Source organism: Octopus bimaculoides, chromosome 30 (genome assembly GCF_046866305.1).
Source record: "Octopus bimaculoides isolate indiv1 chromosome 30, ASM4686630v1, whole genome shotgun sequence".
Classification (NCBI taxonomy): domain Eukaryota; kingdom Metazoa; phylum Mollusca; class Cephalopoda; order Octopoda; family Octopodidae; genus Octopus; species Octopus bimaculoides.
In genome coordinates, this window is record NC_142957.1 from 4,233,294 (window position 1) to 4,245,848 (window position 12,555).

Genomic DNA, 12,555 nt, shown 5'->3' on the forward strand with positions numbered 1-12,555 from the left:
GATTTTTGCTGCTGTAGTTTGGATTGTTGTGGTGTTCTTTGAACAGGTTTTTTGTGCTTCAAGTGGAAAAAATGACAGGGGTTGAAGAAATCAGCTACTGAGAGCTGTCCTCTTCGGAAGTGAAGGAGTCATCAGATTTTTCATGGAACATGATGGAGAAGTGGAGTGAAAAAAGTCGTTTCGCAGAGATTACGAGATATAAGGAACACCAAGTTGGATGGGAGGAGTGAAGAAGCTACACGAAAATGATAAAACAAGAGGGAGTCAATGTGGAGTTGAGTCCTCCAGAAGAATTAATTGCTAACAGGAAGGAGTTCACAATAACTTATAAGACACACTCAGTAGCTGCATGCAAGATAGATGTAATGGCAACAACACAAGTAGAGATGGCACTAAGGCCAATCTGGGAAGAAATAAAATATATTGCTAGAAGAGCCAAATAGGGAACAACTGAAGTGAGGTTCAAAGAGGCAGATAGGGTAAAGGTAGATGCAGCAAATGTTTAAAAAGTGATGAAATATTGATGATACGCATGTATCACGGAAGACGTTCCCTAAAAGTTAGTGTGGCGGGCATCCCACCAGAAGTCGATGTAGCCTGGATAGCGGGCGCTGTCTTGCTTGATAACAAGAAGGAGATAGCGGTCTCCAGGCTACGAGTATAGGGCTTTCCTATAAGTAGGTTATCTCCCTTGGCTAGGCGGCGCTCCATGTAGATAATTAAACTTCCGGAGGCTAACCCACGCCATTGTTATTGTTTTCCGTCTTATCGTGGATATAAAGCAGCTTGATGATTCAGCTATCGAAGTACTTACTGTGCCTGAGTTAAAGAAATATTTAAGATTATATGGACAGTATGTTACTGGAAGAAAGGGGGACTTGACTGAAAGGAATAAAAATTTTGTCGATGAAGAATGTCAACAAAGTAAATTCATCGGACGATATGTCTGAAGTATCGGACAATACTTCAGACAGGAATAAGCAGAAGCTTATATCTCCTCTCGGTGAAGTATTGCCTGATCTAAAGATCTTTGTAAGTTGCCGAATTTCACAGATAATGACATAATTACCTCGTGCTACGGATGAAAGCAAAGCAACAGTTAAGGAGTGGCATATTTTACCACGACAGACACGTACACAGCATCGAATACCACGATGTGAGTGAAAGCTGCTCTCACTGTATTGTCCGGTGTCTGGTAATCCCGTCGATACCGACATCAAACCAAAAAAAGAATCCTGACCACAGAGTGTGGGTAATTATGTCAAATGTCACTGGCAATGTGCATTCAGCTGATTGCAACTGTTAAAGCAAGTCACTGAGCATGCGTACATGTCATACGGGAGAGTTCCAATCAGGGGTGGATAACACCTTATAGGAAAGCCCTATAGAAAGCAGGCATTGGAAAGGACAGACGTTAAATATGGTCATCCAAGGCTCTAAAGAAGCTGTCGAGAAATATACCCGAGACACTAGCAATGGAGGATGTGATAATAGCGACCAGAGTCGAGGGTAGGCCCCTTAGTTGCAACAAGTGTGGCCAGAAAGGCCACATTAGAGCGAACTGCCCTCTAAAAGCAACAAAAAAAAAGAAAAAGAAACGGAGAAAGAGGGAAGAAAAGCGGAAGAAATACCAACACCAGCAGAAACAGAAGAAAAAGAGAACGATTCTGAAGAAGGAGAATGGGAAATTACCAGCAAGATAAGAAAAAGGAAAAGAAAGAGACCAAGTGAAACAAACACGGAACCGCAACCCACCCACACCCTCTTCCTCCCATCCTCTCCCTACAAACACTGAACCTACTCACTCTCTCCGACACATAGACAAGCACACTCAGACACAAACCATTCAACCTCCGGAAAACAAAAATAATAAATATGCAATGATGTACGATAATACGAACAAAAAACTGTGTGAGGAGATACGGTCTGTAGACACTAATAAGTTCGATAACATACAGGGGTGGCATTGCTGCCTGTTTTTTTTTTCTCTTTTACTCTTTTACTTGTTTCAGTCATTTGACTGTGGCCATGCTGGAGCACCGCCTTTAGTCGAGCAAATCGACCCCAGGACTTATTCTTTGTAAGCCTAGTACTTATTCTATCGGTCTCTTTTGGTGAACCACTAAGTTACAGGGACGTAAACACACCAGCATCTGTTGTCAAGCGATGTTGGGGGGGTCAAACACAGACACACAAACACACACACACACACACACACACACACACACACACATATATATATATATATACATACATATATACGATGGGCTTCTTTCAGTTTCCATCTACCAAATCCACTCACAAGGCTTTGGTCGGCCTTAGGCTATAGTAGAAGACACTTGCCCAAGGTGCCACGCAGTGGGACTGAACTCGGAACCATGTGGTTGGTAAGTAAGCTACTTTATTTCATTAAATATTGGCCATTAAGGCCTTACAAAGAGGGGACAAACAAGGACAGACAAACATAAAGTAGCTGCGGGCTGGACACAGACATTAATGAGATGAGGGTGATAACAAAAAAGGTTGAAATAAAAATGGGAGGAGCACCGGCGCCTACCGACCGATAACCCCACGAAAACATTGTTCAATACAACTCACATGAAAATACAATTAAGTTCAAAAGTTCAATAAAAATCAAATAAAACATTTTTCTATTAATCCTCTTTGTCCGGGTCTCCAAGCAGGATCCCTGCTGCTTCCAGGAAATCCTGCCATGGTTGGCCCGGAATACGTATTTCAAATTCTTCATGTTCACAGGTCGCTTTGACCATATTAAGTTCTATCTGACTAATGGCTTCCGCAATTACCAGCGGAGGCCAACTTAGACTGTCCATACAGGCCATTTCAAACCTTTCTCTTTTTAAAAGTTCATCCAGATACTTCTCTACCGGTCCGCCCCTAAGGAAGAAAATGACAATTTCTTCTTCACTGGGAGTGACCGGAATCTGTTCTGTCAGTGGCACACTTCCCACCGAAGTTCACAATATTCATTTGTAGTTCTCAATTCACAGCTTGAAGACAACAAACCTTTACAAACTAAGTTCACAATTTTTGGAGGAGAGATACCTCCAAAACACTCTTCTCACCGCTAAGTGAGACATTAAGCACAACCACAGGCAGACAAATGCGTGGAATTCAGTGGAGACTACTTGCTCGACATAAATATAAATAAACACGAGCAACAAACCCCCACTAAATCCCCAAAACAATGTTACCGTGTTGGACGTTTTTTGGATAGTGTGTTCTTTGGACTATTTTTGAATTTTGTCTGTGTTTTTGTGCTGTGAAGCCTTAATTGTAAAATTTTGAAAGAAAGAGAAGAAATCTCTTTGTAACAGTTGGTGAAACCAGTAACGGTTTCCTCGTGTAGGGAGGCCTGCACGATGGCCGAAGCAGGAAGAGTCAGTCCTACACAGGAAAAGGAAGAAATATGTGTGGAACAGTTGATGGAAAGAGATTGGCCAACATTGGCGAAAAATAATAACGAAGAAGGAAATATGAAAATAGTAAATGACAAGGAAGAATCTGGAAAAAGGGTTGATTTTGCAGCAGTCGCTGGTGACAAGAAGCGAACTGTCAACATCGGGAATGCCGAGAGGCATAAGAATATGATGAAGAGAGAAGGTCATGGTGTTGTTGCAACCCCTCCCGAAAGTTTCATAGAAAGAACACAAAGGAAAAACGTTAATATTTAAAACATATAGTAAAAAAAGCGAAAAAAATTGAATACGTATCGGAGGCTGAGATCGAAAAATGCCTAAAATCATTGTTTAACAAAATTACTTACATAACCAGAGGCAAGCGCTATGCTACGGTAGAGGTGAGAATGGAGTCAGAGGAAGCTGCCCGACTACATTCTGTGGAGCCTCTGGAAACAGAAAATGTGGTTCTCCTACCACTGTACATGGGTAGGAGAACATCACAAATAACAATTAGAAACATTCCCCCTGAAGTTGACCCAGAGTGGTTAGTCGCTGCAACGACAATGGGCCTGGAAGATAAGATCACAATTCTAGAAGCAATTGTGACTGAACCAAAGCTGAGATTCGGCCAGGCCCTAAAAATAACTATTCAAGCAGAACAGGCCACACTGGAAGAAATAATTGAAAGCTTTGAGGTTGGGGGCACACGACTAGTCGTGTCAGTAGATGGCCGCAAACCTCGTTGCTTCCAGTGTGGCAAGAAGGGTCACCTCAGGGTGAACTGCAGCCAGAAGACGGACGATGGAAAGACTAACCAGGAGGATACAGAAGGGAAAAAGAAGGAAACTGGAGACGAAGGGAAGAAAAATGGAGAAGAAAGGAAGGAAACAGAAGAAGAGGAAAAAAGTCCAGAGATGGTGGAAGATAAACAAGAGCAAACACTGGTGCCAGTGGAAAAGGTTGGAGAGGGTTGGACTATTGTGTCCAACAAAAGAAAACAACCCTCCCCAACGAAAGAAAAGGAAAAAGAAAAGAAAAAAACAAAAAAAAAGTGAATCAAAAGTAAAAGACAGTATGTATATGGTGGTTCGAACCTCAAACAGAGAGCTAATGAACCACTTAGCAACTATCGACAAAGAAAAAATGAAAAGGATAGAGTTAAAAAAAGGAAAAGCTGTTTATAAAACGAGAAAAATGTTCAACGTTCTCAGCAATACCTATAGGAGAGACATAGGGGTGCCAAGGTTGGATTACGTACCTACCATGTCGGAGAATTTTTTACCTCCGACTCCACAGGCCCCAGATGAAGTGGAAAAGGCGGGGATTTCCCCCCCGCCAGATACTGATTAAGGTAAGACACTTATGGCTGTTCGAATTGGTTGTTTAAATGTACGCGGCCTGTCGTCGAGCTGGAAGCAGGGGCGCTTCCTAAATGACATCAGGTCGCGAAATTTAGATGTGATTGCTGCCACAGAAGCCCGGATAAGCAGGCCAAGAGATCTGCTCCCCCTCTTGAACGGCTACGAGAGATACGTCTCTCCATGTCGGCCGGGAGGTGGGGGTGGGGTGTTGGTCTTAATAAAAAGAGACCGGGTTGCTGAGGTAATGTCTATTTTTATTGATCCAGGAGACAGGCTGGTCGTCCTGGATTTGACATTTAGTTGTGGTAAGACAGTCAGGTTGGTTGCAATTTATGCACCCAACACAAGTGGTTTACAGAATCAATATTTCCGTGACCTCGGGAAATTCCTTTCAGCGTCACATTCTTTAGTCATGTTAGGTGACTTCAACACAATTGACGATGCGCGTGTTGATTGTGTTGGCTCGCAGACAGATAGAACAGCGAGTCCTGGCTTTCCGGACCTACTCAGCCACTTTCAGCTGGTAGACCCGTATAGACTGGAACACCCAACAGCTCCACTGTGGACGTGGTCAAGTAGCGATGGGTCTTCCAGGTCTTATTTAGATAGGATATTGATAAGAAAAGTAGATAAAGATATAGTTAGGTGTCCACAATTTTACCCAGTCAGCTATAGTGACCACAAGATGGTCACAACCGAGCTGACTGTAGATAAAATGTATAGACAGGGATCTGGCTACTGGAAACTCAACAAGTCCCTCTTGGAGAATGAGGAGTACAGAAAGCGGATCAAGCTAATAATTCAAAGGGCGTTAACAGGTACCATCATTAATAATAAATGGTGGTACGCCCTTAAGCGAGCCATAAAATATGAGTCGATTAGATTTAGTATAGGCTTAGCTAAGAAGGAAAGTAGAATAGGCGATGGTCTAGTTAAGGAGTTAGAGAAAGCCATGGAGAATGGTAATGCGGACCAAGTGAAGGCCAAGAGACTGGAACTAAACCAGCACCTCGAAAGCCAACACATGGGAAGCATTATCAGAGCAAAAATTCGTGCAATGGGTTGCGAAGGAATCAAAGCTGCCGGATGGGCCCGAGTGGTGGAAGCTCAACGGGGTAATGACTCCATTATTCGGTCTGTGGTGAACCTTCAGGACGTATTGGTAAACGAACCCGAGGAGATGTGTGAGGCCTTTCAGGAGCACTTCGCTAAGCTTTTCGGGGGTGATGGTGAGCCGCGTGGTGGGGAAGACCTTGAGAGCTTTCTCGCCGGGCTGCCACGCCTCTCGGGGCCGAATGCGGAGGCTTGTGAGGGGCCGATCACGACTGGGGAGATAATCGAGGCGCTGGCGAACTGTGGTAAGGGCAAATCGTCGGGACTTGATGACCTACTCTATGAATTATATAAAAGTATGCCAGACTTGTTCGGACACCTGTTGGCTTGTGTGTACACGAACTGGCAGCAGAATGGGTGGATTCCCAGCTCTGTGCGCCGGGGAGTAGTGACACTAGTCAGGAAGGACCCGAGCAAGGGGGATTGTTTAGAAAACTTTAGGCCCATCACTCTGCTAAATACAGAAGTGAAGATTATGGCCAAGGTATTAGCGAAAAGGTTGGCGCGTGTCGCGGATGGTGTGATTGGGGAGGCACAGACCTGTGCCATCCCTGGTAGGACCATTCAGGATAATCTCCACCTTATCCGCTATACCATAGAGAGGTTTGGGACTAAGACTGGCAGAGGGGGGGGGGCTTTGGTGCATTTAGACTAATCTAAGGCATTTGATAGGGTCGGCCATCGATACCTGGTGAGTGTTCTTGCGAGGTTGGGCTTGTGCGTCGGTTTCCTCAGGTGGATCATTCAATTGTATCACAACATTGACTCGATAGTTCGGGTGAACGGTTTTCTCTCTAAACCGTTCTGCATCAAATGTTCGGTTCGTCAGGGGTGTCCACTCTCTCCGCTTTTGTACGTGGTGGCTCTGGAGCCGCTGCTGAGAAAGCTGAGGGAGATCCCGAGAGCACCGGGCGTGGAGGAGTGGGTTACAGCATATGCGGACGACATCACCATCAGCGTGACCACAATGACACGCCTACGTAAAGTAGGCAAAGTTATTGAGGAGTACGAGATGGTGGCAGGAGCAAAGATTAATCGGGAGAAGTCAGTCGGCTTGCAACTCGGCACCTGGAGGGGCAAGTCGATGCCATCGGATAGAGTCGTAGGACGCTGGACGGAGGGGCCGGTTAAGTTGCTGGGGGTTTGGTTTGGTCCAGACCTCCAGGTGGAGAAGAACTGGGCAGAGGTGTCGAGCAAGATAGCCGGTATAGCCAAGAGTTGGTCTTGGCGAAGGCTGTCCTTGAAAGGGAGGGCAGAGGTAGCCAATGTGTTTATCGCATCGGTTATTACCTACCGCCTGACCGTCGTTCCTTGCCCGGATTCGTGGTTGACCAAGTTGGAAAGACAGCTCTTTCACTTTTTGTGGAGGGGCTCGAAGTCACTTGTGAGACGCTCTATCTGTTGCCAGAAACCGTTAAAGGGAGGTTTAGGGATGCCTTGGTTGATGATGCGCAGGCATGCGTTGAGGTTGAGGCATCTTTGGATACTCCTGGATGGTGACCAGGTGTGGTCTCCGTTGGCAAGACAAATGTTCCCCAACTTCGCCAGTATGAGTGCAAAGGAAGCTTGGTGCTATTGTAGACCGAGGTTGAGCATGTGGTACACGGAGTGTCGTAAGGCCCTCCTGCTATTCCGTCGCTCGGGCAACGCCGGCAGCGGGGGTTCTACAGCATTCTTTTGTAGAGGATTAGTAGAGGCAGAATGTGACGATGACCTGGGAACGACTCTGGGTCTCGGATTTATTGAACTCGACAGCCTGTTCTTCCGTACATTCGGGTTGAAGTCGTTGGATAATTTCCAAATGTCTTTGACCTGGCAATGATACAGAGGAGCCTTGCCCGTTCGCGATAAACTTGCAGGACATGGAACGCAGATATCACCGACCTGTCCAAGATGCGGGCGGGATAGGGAAACCGTCTCGCACGCTATTGTACGGTATCCGGAGGTCTCTGAAAGGTGGGTTTACGTGGAACACCTAATGTCAAGTGAAGGAAGAGTACAGTTGTCGGCTGAGTCAATTATAAAAATTGACCCGCCAAGTTTGTTATCAAACTAAGGTAAGAAATGTTTCCTCATTACAGTAGCAGTAGCGAAAGAGGTTGTGTGGAAGACTAGAATGGAAGGGAACAAGACGAGCACTTTCATCTCCAGTCAAGGTCTGGTGAGATATTTTTCTTTTCATTTGAAAAGAAAAATACGACTGGAGAGAAAGTGTTTGTCGGAGAAAATGTTTCAATCAAGATGGAAATATGTCGCTCGAGAGTTACGAGTGAAAAAGTCCAATTGAATACGCCATAGGTGTCTTCGAAAGTGTCAGTGGTGGGGTGGGGCTTGTGGGGTCGGAGCGTAACCCAGTCCCCCACTTCATCTGTCTATATTGTTTTGTGTGTTGTTTGTTGTAAACATTCGATTTTCGATTTTATTATATTTTTAATTGTTTCATATTTTTGTAACCCCATACGTGTTATCTGACCCCAATCAGATGTTTTGTCCCTTTCTTTGTTTGGCCCCTAGTGGGTAATAAAGAGATATAAATCCCCCAAAACACAAAAGTCTTACCTGTCCTCTCGATAAGCTAGCTACTTACCACATAGCCACTCCTGAATGAAGGACAGAAGGAACGGATTAAATCATTCAAAAGCAGTTTCAAAATATGGAAGATAGACTTGGAAATCGGGAATTTGCTTTGGCACCTATAATACATGCAATTTTTGAAGGAATACCACTTTGTTATCTTGGCAGGCACGAAGTACAAAAAGGTATAAATGAAGTTCTCTCAGAGGTGGGGCTGAGAGAATTTCATTCCGTTTTTCATTTTTCATGTATCATGCATTATAACATTCGTTTTCTGTTTGCTATATTTCCCCTCATGTCCTTGTGATGTCCCATCTTTATTAGTCCCTTTTGGGTAATGAAAAACCCCTTTATGTATAATGTTGTTGATTTGTAGGTTTTCACCAGAGAAATAATTAATTCATTCATTGTGGCTCCGTCTTTTGAAGTGTTGTTTACAGTTTGTTAACTTTCCTTGACGCCAACCTCTTCCCCGCCTCTTAAAGCATAGAGTAACATGGTTTACTGTGGAAATTCCTTCTATATGAAATAGAAAATTAAAAGTCAGTGAATCAAGATTTATTCCTATGTGGAAACAAACACAATTGCTGTTGATAAGTTTTCCAGCATTATATCTTACGTCGCTCCATCTATATTCATTTACTTGTTTCATTCATTTGACTGCAGCCATGCTGGAGCGCCACCTTCAGATAACTTAGCCCCGTGGTCTTTATAATATAAATAATTTCTTCCGGATGTTGAATCTATTTTATGTGTGTGGCATATATAGATGCTTGCCCATATGAGATTCTTTATAACACTTATGATATCAACACTATACGATTAAATAAATTGCAGTTAAATGCATATCTTCCGAAGTAATCCAAATTTTATTCCCTATATACAAAGGGTTTTTTATGGAATTCCTTTGAAGTCTATCTATCTATCTATCTATCTATCTATCTATCTATCTATCTATCTATCTATCTATCTTATTTCTTTACTGCCCACAAGGGCTACACACAGAGGGGACAAAGAAGGACAGACAAACGGATTAAGTCGATTATATCGATCCCCAGTGCGTAACTGGTACTTATTTAATCGACCCCGAAAGGATGAAAGGCTAAGTCGACCTCAGCGGAATTTGAACTCAGAACGTAGCGGCAGATGAAATACCGCTAAGTATTTCGTCCGCCTGCTAACGTTTCTGCCAGCTCTATCTATCTATCTATCTGTATGTATGTATATCGTCATAATCATCATAGTTTCAGTCCGTTTTCCATGCTGGCATGGGTTGCACGGTTTGACAGAGGAATGACAAGCCAAGAGGCTGCTCCAGCCTCCAATCTAATCTGGCAAGGTTTCTACCTCTGGATGCCCTTTCTAATGCAAACCACTCCAATAGTGTAGTGAGTGCTTTTACATGCCACCGGCACGGGAGCCAGTTAGGGGTGGGCGCTGGCATTGACCACGTTCGGTTGCTGCCTTTTACGTGGTCACTGACACAGGGAGCCAGTCAGTCGGCACTGGCGTCAGCCCATGCTTGAATGGTGCTTATCACATGTCACCAGCACTGATGCAAATCAGGCAGCACTGGCATTGGCCACAATTGCCCTTTTGTTTTCGATTTTCAAGCACGGCGTGTCACCCGACGATTCAAGGGTACTTGGTAAATAGGCTGGTTATGCAGCACTGGTATAGGCTCACTTTACTTACCAGGTCTTCTCAATCACAGCATATCTCCGAAGGTCTCGGTCTCTTGTCATTGCCTCTGTGAGGCCTAATGTTCCAAGGTCGTGCTTCACCTCATCCCATATCTTCCTGGGTCTCCCTCTTCCACGGGTTCCTTCCACTGTTAGGTTGTGACACCTTGTCACACAGCTCTCCTCATCCATACGCAGCACATGACCATACCAATCTCTTGTACACCACATCTGATGCTTCTTATGTCTAACATTTCTCTCTGGATGCTTACACTGTGTTCTGTGTGCACACTGACATTACACATCCAGCAGATCATACTAGCTTCATTTCTTTCAAGCCTACCTCTCCTCAACTGTCATGACCTATGTTTCACTTCCGTGTAGCATGCCAGTTCGCATACATGCTTCATACAGTCAATCTTTCACTCTGAGCGAGAGGCCCTTTGTCACCAGCAGTGGTAGGAGCTTTCTGAACTTTGCCCAGGCTATTCTTATTCTAGTGACAACGCTCTCAGAGCAACCACCCCCAATACATACTTGGTCACCTAGGGAGCGGAAACTATCTACTACTTCTAGTTTCTCCCCCTGGCATGATGGAATTTGTTTTCTGAGCATCTTCGGTGTTTATTGCCCCTGGATATCTGCTGCACACAAAAACTGCCATCCCAGTTAACCTTTCTTTGATGTTGATTATGTGTCTATAGCTTACACTGATTAATTCTTATAGAGTTTTTACCTACACCTTTTCTACAGATCAAGCAGAGTCATCTACTTAAAGGGGTTTGTGATTTTTTCGCCTTCCTACTCACTAGGACCTTTGTTTTTGCTACATTGAATCTAAGACCCTTTGATTCTAGAATTTGCTTCCACACCTGAGATTTTTTCTCTAGTTCTGGGAGTAATTCAGCTATGAGAGCAAGGTCATCAGCATAGAGGTGCTCCAAAGGGCAGCCTGTCTTAAATTCTTGTTATTGCCTGGTGGGCTATGGCGAATAAGAGGACTGATCCTTAGTGAACCTCTACTTCTATCCGGAATTTTTCACCATACTCGTTGCCGATCCTCACCTTACTAACAGCATCCCTGTATAGGGCCTGTACAGCTCTTACTAACTGCTCGTCCTTGTAAAAGGGTTACTCCTTACTAACTGCTCGACCTTATAAAAGGATTTCTCCTAGTCAACACAAGCCAAGTACAGACGTTTATCTTTGGCTAGGTATTTCTCCTAGAGTTGCTTTAACAGGAATATAGCATCAGTGGTGCGTCTATCTGGCACAAAACCAAACTACATCTAGGCTAACTCTCTTCCGAATTAGTTCGGGTATGACCCTCTCCATGACCTTCATCACCTGATCCAGCAATTTACTACCTCTGTAATTATTTCTATCTAAAGCATCACCTCTACCTTTGTAGCAGTTGACTATGGTGCTGCTACATCAGTCATTGGGTGTGACTCCTTCGTGAACTGCCTGATTTACCATATGGGTGACTAGACAATAACGCACACCACCAGATATTTTGAGTGTTTCAGCAGGGACTGCTGATGGGCCGATGGCTTTCCCTAACTTCATATCCTTAATTGCTTTATCTACCAGATTGCTATCAATTTGGGTAGCTGCTCCCTCAACTGCATCAACATTTGGCAGACTCTCATTCTCTCATTTATTCTCCACATTCAGCAGTCTTTCATAATGGCATCTCCAAGCCTCTGTCTTTTCAGAATCAATAAATGCAAGTGCTCCATCATCCATGCGGGCACACGTCTCTCCTGTGACATCACAATACTGTCTTTTAATCTGAAATACTTTAGTTCTTTGGTCCTCACGTCGCTGAACATTGGCAAGCTTCTTTTCTGCTTCTCCCTTGGCTATATATACCTGTCTCCTAGCCTCCCCCTGGCTATCTTATACAGTTCCTTGCCATCTCTACTCTTCCAGGTTTTCAAGGCGGGTTTCTTTGCTCTAATAGCCTTGTCTACAGTATTATTCCACCATTACATTACTCTAGATCTTGAAGGGATGGTGCACCAGCCACAGATTTTAGATCTGTGATGCTCAGTAAGCTGTCACGCATGAATTTCCAGTTACCCTCTATGTCACAAATCTGTAGCTTCTCCTCCCTCTCATAACATTTCCCAATGAGGATGTCCCTAAATCTCTGACCATGTGAAGGATTATTAAGCTTCCAAATCCTTCTTTTCTGGATTGGTCTGCTTCTTGGCATCCCTGTGGCCTCGAGTCTAAAGTCACTGATGACTAGTCTATGCTGCGGGGTACATTCTTTACCCGAGAGTATCTTTGTATTTAAGAACAACCATTTATCCCACTGTATGATGAGAATGAAATGAATCTGGCTTAGAGATGCCTGATTGATAGGTTATTAGGTGGCTGGCTGGCTTCCTGAAG

At 44.2% G+C, this 12,555-nt stretch overlaps 1 protein-coding gene across 1 annotated transcript in view; it reads right to left on the reverse strand.

Annotated features, from left to right (window-relative positions):
• LOC128251297 (uncharacterized) overlaps positions 1–12,555 on the reverse strand; it is a 40,786-nt gene that overhangs the window by 18,030 nt on the left and 10,201 nt on the right. The gene's annotated exons all lie outside the window — the stretch shown is intronic.